This window comes from Schistocerca americana, chromosome 4 (assembly GCF_021461395.2).
Source record: "Schistocerca americana isolate TAMUIC-IGC-003095 chromosome 4, iqSchAmer2.1, whole genome shotgun sequence".
NCBI lineage: Eukaryota > Metazoa > Arthropoda > Insecta > Orthoptera > Acrididae > Schistocerca > Schistocerca americana.
In genome coordinates, this window is record NC_060122.1 from 672,870,944 (window position 1) to 672,884,102 (window position 13,159).

Sequence of the window (13,159 nt, forward strand, 5' to 3'; positions counted from 1 at the left end):
AACGCAATCGCGTTAGGCTACATACAATCCTACCTTTATCAAAGTCGGAAACGTGACGGTACGCATTTCTCCTTCTTACACGAGGCATCACAACAACATTTCGCCAGGCAACGCCGGTCAACTGCTGTTTGTGTATGAGAAATCGGTTGGAAACTTTCCTCATGTCAGCACATTGTAGGTGTCGCCACCGACGCCAACCTTGTATGAATTGTTCTGAAAAAGCTAATCATTTGCATATTACAGCATCTTTTTCCTGTTGGTTAAATTTCGCGTCTGTAGCACGTCATCTTCGTGGTGTAGCAATTTTAATGGCCAGTATTGTAATAAATCTGTGGAGAGCAGCACTTCTCCTTTTTGGTCATGTGCCTTCTGTTTGATTTTACGTGGCCGCCACGTTATTTCCCCTCCTGTTCCGGTGTCCGTTCAGCACCTTGTAAGTTCACCCTATATGCTGCTGAGCTGTCATGTGTAACTCACGGTTCACCAGCTATGATTCGTCACTGTTGTCCTATGTTCGGATAACTCTTTCATTTGTCCTTCCTCTTGCCAAAAGATTCGTGTAATCTGCATGTTAATGTAAATGGTTCATGTAATGTACTCCACAAGCAATGTTCTACAGCTTGTGAGCACAGGTCCGCACAGCGTGAACAGCTTGACTGAATAATTTTATTCATTCGTTTATTGTATAGTTGAAAACGATGCTGGTCACATAAATTCTACTAGCTACACCCCGTTGCAAGACTTTAGTAGTAATTTGATCGAGTTTTGCAGACTGGTACTAACGTACCTGACGAACAGAGGTTTCGTACGATGTAGTCACGGACCAGAGTTTAATGTGTCCTAATGTACAAGTTCACCCGCACCAGCGTTTAATAGTGCCTAAGCGATGGTAACATATCCCAAAAGTGTCATCCTAACTCGCAAAATTTTTTTTAAGTTTTGCATTGAGCTTTGTTCCTTCGTTATGCATCTGAGCCCGTATCATACCCTCAGAATACAAAATCTCGCACAACACTAGAGATTGTCAGCCTGCGTGCAGTCCATTCCCCGTTAAAGTTTGAGGACCCAGAGAGCACGACACTCGTGACAAACTTAAAAGCTGAACTGTACTACGCTTTGTCCAAAAACAGACTCAGCTGCAATTGCAATTAGAAAATGATTTATATAAAATACCTGTTTTGTGCAAAAAAGTGGCCATTGACCATAAATAATGAAAAGTGTGAAAATATCAGTACTAAAAGGAATCCGCTAAACTTCTGTTACACGATACACCGCACACATCTAAAGGCTGCAAAATTACCTAAATACTTAGGGATTACAATTACGAATAACTTAAATTGGAATGGTTACATAGATAAGGTTGTGAGAGAAGCCAACCAAAACTGCGATTTATTGGCAGAACACTTCGAAAATGCAGCAGATCTGTTAAAGAGACTGCTTATACTAAGCTTGTCCGCCCGTTTTTGGAGCACGGTTGTGCAATGTGGGATCCGCATCAGATAGTATTGACGGAAGACATCGAAAAAGTTCAAAGAAGGGCAGGTTGTTCTGTATTGTCGCGAAACAGGGGAGAGTTCTGTATTGTCGCGAAACAGGGGAGAGATTACTAGGGACAGAGCCTTCTCATGAAATTCGAATCACCAACTTTCTCCTCAGTGTGAAAATATTTCGTTGGCGCCCACCTATATCGGGAGAAAGGACTGTCATAAAAAATAAGAGAAAGAGTGAAGCGGTGGTTTTACGCGCGCTGTTAGAGAGCGGAACAGTGGAGATATAGCTTGAAGGTGGTTCATTGATTTCCCTACCAAGCACTTAACTGCGAATTGCAGAGTAATCAGGTAAACTGAGATGTATGTGCAGATGCCTGTGTCACAGTGCGATCCTCTACTGCCTCCGACGCTGTTTTCTTCTAAGCGTAGAAACAAGTCAGACCGCAAACCTCGGCTTCTGAAGCCTGAAACAAGCTTGTTTCTTCCTCACTGCTGGTTTGCTTCAATGTACCAGTGTAATTTAGCAAGAGGCTATTTATCTGCGCCGAGACAATCTTTACATGAACTACAAACAATCCGCAACTGAGCTGCTATAGCAGAGGTTGAAAATACCGCTTCAGTTGTAACGTTCTTTTTCTTTCAAACACGACCGGTTTCTGGCTCTTACATGCCCATCATCAGGTGTTATACTGAAAATAAACAAGAGACCGGAGCTAATAGGCCTAAGAGTTTTTGCACGCAGTAGTACACACAAAAAAAATAGTTCGATATAACGTTTTAGGAAACAGCGGTCGGGCTAGAGGCAGTAAAATCTAAGTGAATGGCAAAGTGACAACATACAATACTACGGACGATTACCTTGCTGATGACACTATCGAGGTTGCTGAGGAATTGCTGCAAACTACCTCAGCAAATCGCAAAGCTAAGTGGACCTCGTTGGTAGGGAACCTTGACATGAAATTAAATAGTAGGCGGGCTTGGAATCTCCTGAAAAACGTTAGCGATGACCCAAGGAAATTCAGAAACGTCACCGCAATAACAGCAGACCAGATTGCAACACAGTTACTAATGAACGGGAGGACTAAAGGTAGGAGTACACGGAAGCAACTGGAACGAACCCCAGGATGCGAGAACCATAACCTCCGAGAACCATTCACCTTGGATGAACTAGACTCTGCCATCTCCACCTTGAAACTGAGCAAAGCTGCTGGCATCGATGGCATAAAAGTAGAACAGATCAAGAAGTTCGGCCCTACCACTCTGCAATGGCTGCTTAGAATGTATAATGAATGTGTATCAAGGTTATATATTCCCAAGCTCTGGAGGAAAGCTCGTGTGGTTGCACTACTTAGACCTGGTAAGGAACCAAACGACCCTAAAAACTTTCGCCACTGTTTCAAGGTCTTCGAGCATCTTATCCTGAACCGAATTAGAGGCATCCTCGAAGAAAAGTTCATCCTTCAACAAGCTGGATTTCGACCTGGAAAGTCGTGCTGAAGTCAGACACTGAACCTCACTCAACACATCGAAGATGGTTTCGGACAGGGTAAGATAACAGGAGTTGTGTTTGTCGACCTAACAGTTGCATACGACACTAGCAACTACAGCGAGTTGCTGAGGAAAATTTACGAACTCACCAAGGATTACCAACTAACATCGCTTATTGGTACTCCCCTGCAGAACAGAAGATTCCAAGTCTCTCTCCATGTAAGAAGAGCAGATGGCGCATTCAAAAGAATGGCTTGCCTCAAGGCAGTGTGCTCGGCCCTGTGCTCTTCAATGTTTACACTAATGACCAGCCGATAACAGAAAATTCCAGGCTTTTCATCTATGCTGCACAAGGCTGCACAAGGAAAGACGTTTGAAGAAGTAGAGGAAAAGTTGACTTCTGTGCTAGATACCCTTGACTCCTACTACAAAGCCAATCTTCTAAAGCCAAATCACAACAAGACTCAGGTGTGCGCATTTCACTTGAAGAATAGAGAAACTCGGCGGGAACTGGACGTTACACGGCAAGGCAAACGACTGGAGCATCGTTCAACACCAATATATCTGGATGTTACCCTTGACCGAACTCTGTCCTTCAAGAAACATTCCCATAACACCAGGTTGAAACTTAGTTCACGGAATAACATCTTGAGGAAGCTCACATCCACCGCCTGGGGAGCAAGTCCTCCCGTCCTGTGAATTTCGGCTCTTGCTTTGTGTGTGTCCGTTGCAGAGTATGCTTTACCTGTGTGGAGTGCATCCACTCACACCAAACAGGTTGATATTGCAATCAATGAGACCGTCCGAATCTAGCCGGGATGTATGAAGCCAACTCCAGTCGATAAAATCTACCCGATTGTTGGAATAGCTCCCCCCCCCCCCCCCCCCCACCACCATTAGAAGAGCTATTGCTGCCGATGTAGAGAGGGCTAAGCAAACCTATTATCCCCAACACCCACTGCATGATCATCAGGCTGTAGTCCGTCGACTGAACTCGAGAAAGAGCTTCATCACCAGAGTCGAACCGCATCACCAGGTGGAAGAGCAAGCTACCACCTGATATCCCTGTAAAGGAAGGGCTAGCTGTAGGAAACGACTTGCCCTACCCTATTTGGAGATCGCTCAATCGTCTTAGGGTGGGCGTTCCTCTATGCAAGACCAATATGCGAAAATGGGGCATTCTTCCAGCTGATGGAGATACATATCCTGCGTGTGCGGAACAATACAAGACCCGGCCCACAACACAATACCCGGCCCACTTGCTAATTTGTCCTCAACTTGAACATCCCTGCACATCACAGGACCTGATCGAGGGAAACAACAAGGCCATCGGAGTTGCTACCTTCTGGAAATGCTGACCGGATACGAAAATGAATGAATGACCTGTGTAAGGAAATATGCAATGAGACTAGGACATTTACGCTTGTGCTGTGACACGGGCGCCGCGGTGGACACGTACAGGCCGCGGCGGTGTATCATCAGCGAGCGCAGAGCACGGATTAGCGTACACGAAGGGGGAAGCAAACTTGTAAACCAGAGTGGCAAAAGTGCTGCCATGTGTTGACGGGAAGAACACTGGGCTAACTAGATCGGCCGTTCACAATTTGAATAAAAGATTTGCATTCAAAACGCAAAGAAGCCATTGCGTAGAAAGTTTAGAAAGTTACATGAAAAGCGTTAAAAGTACTTGATGTGTGGTAAAGGGATTCATTGAACAGGGGCAATACAGAACTGTAGTAAAACTAAATGGGAGCCAGCGGCATAAAATTTATGTATAAACCGTCAAACACAGTGAAAGTTCTTCACCTTTTCACGAGTGGCATGCAAGTTTTTAATTTAGTTAAGATATATATGGCGACGTTGAACAACGCACGACAGTCATGAGTTAAAAGAACACACATTTGCCACTCCCGTACGTCATTCATGTATGCTTCTTAAGTGGGTCAAAGTTCTCGCCATTGCTTTTGTGGGCCTTAATTAGACTTAGCGACTATACAGCATATACCTGTCTCCTATAGTGAGATCTGCAAGTTTGTAAAATATCCTCTTTTGATAGAAGTTTGGTGCATTATTGACTATGGTGCATTATTGTGCGTCATTATCCATGTCCACACTAATTTAAAATTTGCCTGTCTTTCATGATGTAAAATTTGTCTGAGGTCTTACCTTATGTAAGCCTCGATTAGTCCTCGGCTTTTAGTTAGCAAGCTTAAAATTGATCGTACTTTTAAAGTGTCCCTTTAGTGCTATTGCTGCTGGGTATTAATTGGTATAATAGTTTTTGACAATGTGCATTGTAAGGTTTTGCTACCTTCTATTTTGTTCAGTAGCGAATTGCTTTTTAATAGGAGTGGCACATGTTTGCCAGTGTCTTGTTTATTTTTAGTCTAACACTCGATGATGTCGTGTAAGAGCCCGAAACTGTCTTGTTTTGAGTAAAACTAACCTTACAATTGAAGGGGTATTTTCAACCTCTGCTCTACATTAAGCCTGCTACAACAGTTCTTTCCTTTTTGTGATACTGGCTTTTTGAGACTTTACAGTCAGTTCTACGACTACGTATTCTCTTTCTATAACTAATATGAGAAGTCTGTCACAAAACACCTAAAACAGTCTAAAAGTCTAAATATTAGTCTACTGATTAGTACAAGAAGTCAATTTGAAACGACTTTGTTTCTCTTCTGAGTGTTGTGTTGCACAGCGCTTTCGAATTGTGGTACTTTTATGACACCCGTTTCAATTAATGTGAATTTTACCTAGAAATCGGTCTTGTATCTAAAATATTTCCACGTGATAATGTAGGTAATATGTTTGTTTACATTATGCTGTTATCTTACTACTTGAATATGGCTGATTTACAGAGCTCTGATGCAGTTTCCACGTTGCTTACTTTTACATAATGTTGTAGCGTCAGAACTGTTAATGAATAGACGATAGCTTTTGGTCAGATGTGGTTGCCTAAAGTAGCTATCGTTTGACATAGAATAAGTCTCTGAAGATATATTGATACAACTGTAATTAGCTTTATTTATTAGTGTAATGATGGCTGGCTCTGAGCAGTAAGGGACTGAGGTCATCAATCCCGTAGAACTTAGAACTACTTAAACCTAACTAACCTAAGGACATCACACACATCTATGCCCGAGGCAGGATTCGAACCTGCGACCGTAGCCGTCGCGCGGTTCCAGACTGTACCACCTAGAACCGCTCGGCCACTCCGGCCGGCGTGGTTAACCACTAAGTGATCAAACATGCCTTGGCATAAGAAGGAAGACTGTGTCCCTTAGATGACGAGGATGTTCAGCCGTAGCACATTTTCGAGTAGGGTAAGAACAGGGAAGGAAATCGGCCGTAATCTTCTTTCCTCCCTTTTTGCAGTGGTGTACCATAGGTCTCTAGAAGAGCGTAGCGTTCCAAAGGATTGAAAAAGGGCACAGGTCATCCCCGTTTTCAAGAAGGGACGCCGAACAGATGTGCAGAACTATACACCTGTATCTCTAACGTCGATCAGTTGTAGAATTTTGGAACACGTATTATGTTCGAGTATAGTGACTTTCCTGGAGACTAGAAATCTACTGTGTAGGACTTAGTATGGGTTTCGAAAAAGACGATCGTGTGAAACCCAGCTCGCGCTATTCGTCCACGAAACTCAGACACGGATTCCCAGGTAGATGCCGTGTTTCTTGACTTCCGCAAGGCGTTTGATACAGTTCCCCCCCAGTCGTTTAATGAACAAAGTAAGAGCATATGGACTATCAGACCATTTGTGTGATTGGATTATGAGGTTCTAGATAACAAAACGTAGCATGTCATTCTCAATGGAGAGAAGTCTTCCGAAGTAAGTGTGACTTCAGGTGTGCCGCAGGGGAGTGTCGTAGGACCGTTGCTATTCACAATATACATAAATGACCTTGTGGATAACATTGGAAGTTCACTGACGCTTTTTGCGGATGATGCTGTGGTATATCGAGATGTTGTAACAATGGAAACTTGTACTGAAATGCAGGAGGATCTGCAACGAATTGACGCATGGTGCAGGGAATGGCAATTGAATCTCAATGTAGACAAGTGTAATGTGCTGCGAATACATAGAAAGATAGATCCTTTATCATTTAGCTACAATATAGCAGGTCAGCAACTGGAAGCAGTTAATTCCATAAATTATCTGGAAGTAGGCATTAGGAGTTATTTAAAATGGAATGATCATATAAAGTTGATCGTCGATAGAGCAGATACCAGACGGAGATTCATTGGAAGAATCCTAAGGAAATGCAATCCGAAAACAAAGGAAGTAGGTTACAGTACACTTGTTTGCCCACTGCTTGAATACTGCTCACCAATGTGGGATCCATAGCAGGTAGGGTTGATAGAAGAGATCGAGTAGATCCAACGGAGAGCAGCGCGCTTCGTTACAGGATCATTTAGTAATCGCAAAAGCGTTACGGAGATGATGGATAAACTCCAGTGGAAGACTTTGCAGGAGGGACGCTCAGTGTCTCGGTACGGGCTTTTGTTGAAGTTTCGAGAACATACCTTCACCGAGGAGTCAAGCAGTATATTGCTCCCTCTTACGTATACATCGCGAAGAGACCATGAGGATAAAATCAGAGAGATTAGAGCCCACACAGAGGCATACGGACAGTCTTTCTTTCCACGAACAATACGAGACTGGAATAGAACAGACAACCGATAGAGGTACTCAGGGTACCCTCCGCCACACACCGTCAGGTGGCTTGCGGAGTATGGATGTAGATGTACATGTAGAATCTTTGCAAGGAAACCGTCGTTGGGTTCAGCTTCATTGATTTAGCGAAACCGCGGAAAAACTGAATCTGGAGAGCCGCAGAGGATCTGAATTCGTAACGCGAATGCGAGTAACAGCACGTGGCGTTATTGAGGTCACGAGGGTTGCCGAACGACGACAGTTGTTAACAAGAATTGAACGACAAACTTCTGTACTTAAGCATTTTTCAGTCATCTGAAGACGAGTGGCTATTCGCCCAAAACATATGAGTTCTGAATGAACAGCAACAAAATGAAAGTGACTGGTTGGGGAGGATATAATTAATTTCAAATAGAAAAGAAATGTAACATAATTTAGAAATTAGTTCCAACAGACGTTTCTTGTGGAATGTTGTATAGTATATATTAGTTGTGCATTCGTAGGACGACTTCTCACGTAACAATTTTTAACACCGATAAGCGTTTGTGCAGCAGTAAAAGATTTATCGAAGCTTCAGACCGATACAAGTTTGGTCTCATGGTAATTAGTTTCAAGTTTCTTATTCATTGTCATCTAGATAAAGACCGACCAGTTTCCTATGGAGCAGTAAATGGTTTTGAAACGCTGGCCGAGACTACAAAACCAAGTCGATTTCTGGCGAGGAAACACACAGCCTATTCCGAGTACAGTTATCTATTCGCTTTATCCAAGCTTGCGCCTCTCTTCGTTATTACTATTCTGCAAATGACGCTTACCTTCTGGTATCTCCCATTATAAGCAAACATGGTGGGGCGTAAGCAGCCGTTCCTCAGAGTCCTTTTCCACTTGAAAGCATTGAAATAGATTCCCAGTGACACTCTGATAAACATTGGCGTAGGAACACGTGTCCGACCGCTTTAAATTCTAAGCTTCTTCTCAGACTATTTCAAAATAAACGCACTTGCTACGCAACAGTTGACGTAAGAAAAGTGTGAAAGATAAATGACTGCGCCGCTTTCCCCTTCTTTTTCTCATTCCAGTTTCCTGGGTAACTTCATGTAGCACAACCAGTCTCTACCATCTTACGGCAAAAGTTTTCCATAAACTTCCTACCTCTTCGACCCATATTTTTTCTTTCTATTTTACTTTTAATGTGATTATTTACCACCACATTTCATAGGCTTTCTTTTCTTTAGTCTCCGATCTGTCACAGTGTACATTTCACTTCCGTAAAACGCTGATGTGTTCCTGACATACAATGTGGGCAATTCATTACCTGTCTTAAGCCAATATTTCATGGATGCAAACCTCTTTTGCCGGAGAAAGCTTTCCTCTGCTACTCCACTTGGCTTAAAATGATTTACTAGTTCCAACTGTTGCCTGTAGTATTGATTTCAAGTTGCTAGAATCTTTTCAGGCTTTCTAATACTGTGTTAATTTTCTTTTTCATATTCAGCTACTCCTCACTCATTATTCATGAACTCCCCTCACCTTTACCTTCGGTTTAGTTGTTATTATCCAACATTGTCATTCGTAACTTGTCCACATCAAAATATTTTTTTTCCTTTTGCCAAAAGGGCTACACCATCTACGAACCTTAGTGCTGTTTCCCGTATATCTTTATTTTTTCCTCGAAATTTTAAATATGCAAATGAAATAAATGCGGCGGTCATCTGCAAACCTGTGCTCATACATCTTACATTACCGTCTTTCTAAACTTATAATCTTCCTCTTTCATTATGTTTTTGTTTTTGTATGTGCTGCAAATTATTTCTTGTGCCTGCATTTCTTAAAAATATCGAAAATCGTATTCCATTGAGAGTTGTCGAAGTACCTTTATTTATTTTATATTGTTATTCGTGGGAATTGTCAGTTCTCATCACAGCATCCTCATCGCACATTCTCTTCAGACTACAGAAAAAGTGATTAAACAAAGAAAAATTTTGCGTGATTTATCATCGGACATTTTTTTCAAAACAGACTACATAAAATGGTAAGTGGAAGCAAAAATTGTTAAAACATAGAATAACCTGGATCCCAAAAAATCGTTTTTTCAACGTGAGAACAGGAGGCTAACGCCAAAAAAAAAAGCATAGAATCATTTTCAGAGTATTTTCTCATATATGTATTACACATTACGTATTAGAGACCACTGACGTTGCTTCTAAAATAAAGAAGCGAAACGCGTATGGGAATGAAGAAAGTTTTTATTTATTCGCAGAGACGGACTTAATGTCGTAAGACTACAAATATAACATTAATAAACCCGACGAACTGCAGGGACGGATTCCTGACTGGAAATAGAGGAAAAAAGGTCCTATGCACATGTATCCGGATACGCATCGTTGCCAAGCACATGGAAACGACGGAGAGGCAGCACGGCTGTACCAAAGCAAATACTCTCACAGACACCAGTCACATCACACAAAATTTCAAGCTATTTTTGGGAGTTTGTGTAGATGTGCGTACACTAGATTTGGAGGGCCGGGCTCTACACGATATTGAGACTAACTCTAGTACAAGCTGCAGCCAAGGGCCCAAGGGATGATTATGTGTGTCCTGCGTGACAACTGCCACTAACCCTATCACCTGCAATAATTGCAAGTATTATTAGCAGCGGATTTCCCTCTACGCGAAGGATTTTTGTCGATGGTTTTGCATCAGATCATCAAGGTTATGTGATATCTGTCTTCTCTTTACCGACGAAGCAATCTTTACCGGAAATGCCATCATCAGTCTGCATAATCGTCAGCTGTGGGCTGCAGACAATCCTCAGGGGATGGCGTCGGTTCAGCATTAATGTGTGGGCAGGGATTCTTGGCGACCACACACTTGGCCCGGTTATTGTTCCACAACGCCTCGACTGCTTGAGAATGTGCCTTTGACAGTGTGACAGGTTATGTGGTTTCTGCATGACAGAGCACCGCCCCACCTCCACATTACAGTTCGCCGACACCTCAACAACTTCTTCCTCGGACGTTGGATAGGATGCGGTGGTCCTGTAGCGCATGGCATACTAGATCACCGGACTTAAACCGTCTGAATTTTTCTCTCTTGGGGCATCTGATAATCGTTGTGCATGCTGAACCAGTTCCTGATGTGCAGACCCTTCAGCAGTGTGTTCAAGACGCCTGTGGCGCTATTCAGAGAGAGGCCGGAACATACAAAAGAGTGCGGCAATCCATGATGCGACGCGTGAACGCGTGCATTGCATCCCGTGGAGTCAACTTTGAACATCTCTTGTGGGCCCTGTACTGTGTTCCGGAACGATTTTTTTGACGTTGCACGCCCACCACCTATTTCCGGACAAATTTTCAATTGACTTTCTTTCACCCATTTCAGTAATGACTGCCTCTCTGTAGTATGTCGATTTTATTAATCTTCACCTTATATAATCTCCAGAAATGTGTGATCGAGTCACGAGGCAGATGGGTGTGTTGGCATTCTGTGAGGAAGCCACACCTTGACTAGTCGCCGGCCGGCCAGCGGCGTGGCGCCGCGCGGCCTTGGTAGAGCGAATCTCGGTGTCAGCCCGGCCGTGCTCCGCGGTGCCCATTGCTCAGCCTTGGCGCGCAGACGTCACGGGAGCGTCACACAGTGCGCCGAGTCGACTGCTTGACATTTGCAGCCCCTCAGCGTCTCCCTGGTCCTCGGCAGGGCAAGCATCTGGCCTAGCGTATGGAGATTTGCGCTTAAAAAACGCTCTCCTCATCGATGAACATACTGTGCACTGCCAGTACCGTGACGTTCATAAACATACACTTCCTAAACCAAAACAGCAAGTTTTCTTTCAGTTTAGTATGCCGCCTGGAAGAAAAGGGGACGTCCTTTTCTGCTGAAGCTTCAAGCCACCATTTTTGGCTACTGTTCCTCTCTGCCTCTCTACCTCATTGCGCTCTTCGTTTTGTCTCCGAAGTACCCTTCGCGATTCGATGGATTCCCGCATCCGCCCCCAACGCCCATTTCCCGAAAGAGTAAGTGACTGAGCAAGCAGGGTGTAGGTTGCATACCATAACTCCTCGTCCTATACCACTTGCGACTATTGTATACACAGAATGAAATGCTGTCGGTATCCTGTCTGAGCTCAAATTACTCTGATTTTGAGGCGGAAATTTTATTGACATGTAATTATTTGCTCTGATTAGCCATTGTTTTCTGATTAACTAATTGTCGTTTTCTTAGAGTGCAAATTCTTTTCGCTTTGGGAAGCCTATTTCGTTCAGTCAGATATGAATTACTTATGACGGTTCTTTTTAATGCAAAATTGTTTGTGAAAATGTTATCGTTATGAAAGTTTGTGTAAAGTAAGAAATGACTGTATATTAATTTTCACGTACTTTGCGCACGTACGAGCAACAGCATTTTCGGTGATTTTAAGCGAGGAGGAAGACGATGCCAGTTTATGGTGGTGTGACTAATGGAAATACTGAAATTTACATGACCTACAGAGTACATCCTAGTAAATACCAGTAAGTTAGTTTACTGTGTAAATCTGAAAATTAGGAAGGTTCAGTTGTTTTCAGCACTTGTTACATACTATTAACCTTAGACACACTATTTTTACTTTTAGTTGATACATACATTCACTCCCTGTGACATCACTTAATTAAATCTGATCTCTACGACTGAAAGTCTTATCTATTTGTTGTGTGTTTGAACAAATAAGTGAGTGCGTGCGCCGCGCGGGATTAGCCGAGCGGCCTTGGGCGCTGCAGTCATGGACTGTGCGGCTAGAGTCAGTGTGTTTGTTATCTTATAGATATTAGATTTCATCATCTTTCTGTCTGCAGAACAGTCAGCATAAGGTTAAACTCCGAGAAGATGCATAAGAAACAGTTTACCTGTGGAAATACAACACTTCGCTAAAGAACAGCTAGAGAAAAAATATAGCAGAGGGGATATGGTTCAAATGGCTCTGAGCACTATGGGACTTAACTTCTGAGGTTATGAGTCCCCTAGAACTTAGAACTACTCAAACCTAACTAAACTAAGGACATCATACACATCCATGCCCGAGGCAGTATTCGATCCTGCGACCGTAGCGGTCGCGCGGTTCCAGACTCTAGCGCCTAGAACCGCTCGGCCACCCCGACAGCCCAGAGGGGATATTTTATACGTTTTATACCCATGCATCACTACGGTAGATGTGTGACGAAAAATTTAATGTGTTTCATTGTTCGAGTTTAGGCTCTCGGGATTTTAAAAACAAGCATACGTGTGATGGATCATGCCTTTCTTGTCTCGTAGTGGAAGTGAATGAGCATTTCTGTGATGCTCTCGCGCTGAGTGAACAAACCCATGACGAATCGCCCAGCTCTTCTTTGAATTTTTCTACCTCTCCCATTAATTTTAATTGGTAATAGCCGTAAATACATTAGCCACGTTCAGGAAGTGATTAAACGATCCATTTGTAACCGATTTCCTTCGTTCGGTTGCTCTTAAAACTCTTCCGATAACTCTCAGTCCAGCCTGACTTCCT